General features: G+C 81.9%; 1 protein-coding gene across 4 annotated transcripts in view; it reads right to left on the reverse strand.

Moving 5' to 3' along the window:
- SPTBN1 (spectrin beta, non-erythrocytic 1) overlaps positions 1–393 on the reverse strand; it is a 113,876-nt gene that overhangs the window by 113,205 nt on the left and 278 nt on the right. The window contains exon 1 of one of the 4 annotated variants that reach the window (XM_027693473.1): positions 117–185. The exons of the other annotated variants lie outside the window; for them this stretch is intronic. The gene's annotated coding sequence lies outside the window, so the exon portion shown is untranslated. Of the gene's footprint in view, positions 1–116; positions 186–393 lie in introns of those variants that run through there. 4 annotated transcript variants of the gene reach the window in all.

The following is a 393-nucleotide window of genomic DNA, read 5'->3' on the forward strand; positions in this document are numbered from 1 at the left end:
CCGCGGGGTAGGGCAGGGCCGGGCAGGGCGGGGCCGCCGCGCGTCTGACAGCGCCGGGCCCGCTCCGCGCTCTCCCCGCTCGGCGCTCACCCCCGGCTCCCGGTGCCCGGCCCTACCTCCGTGCGGCGCGGCTCTCGCTCGGTGCGGAGGGCGGGCGGTGCCGGCGGTGCCCGCAGCCCCCGGCGCTGCGCTGCGTGTGCTCCGCCCGGCGCGGAGCGAGGGGCGAGCGAGGGGCGGGGACAGCGCGGGAGCCCCCGCCCCGCGCCCCTGCCCTGCGGAGGGCTCGGCACGGCCCCGCATCATCCCCCGCCCCGCATCCCTGCCCTGCGGAGGGCTCAGCACGGCTCCGCATCATCCCTGCCCTGCGGAGGGCTCGGCACGGCCCCGCATCAT

This window comes from Neopelma chrysocephalum, unplaced genomic scaffold (genome assembly GCF_003984885.1).
Source record: "Neopelma chrysocephalum unplaced genomic scaffold, ASM398488v2 Primary Assembly neopelma1_91, whole genome shotgun sequence".
In the NCBI taxonomy this organism is placed as follows: Eukaryota; Metazoa; Chordata; class Aves; order Passeriformes; family Pipridae; genus Neopelma; species Neopelma chrysocephalum.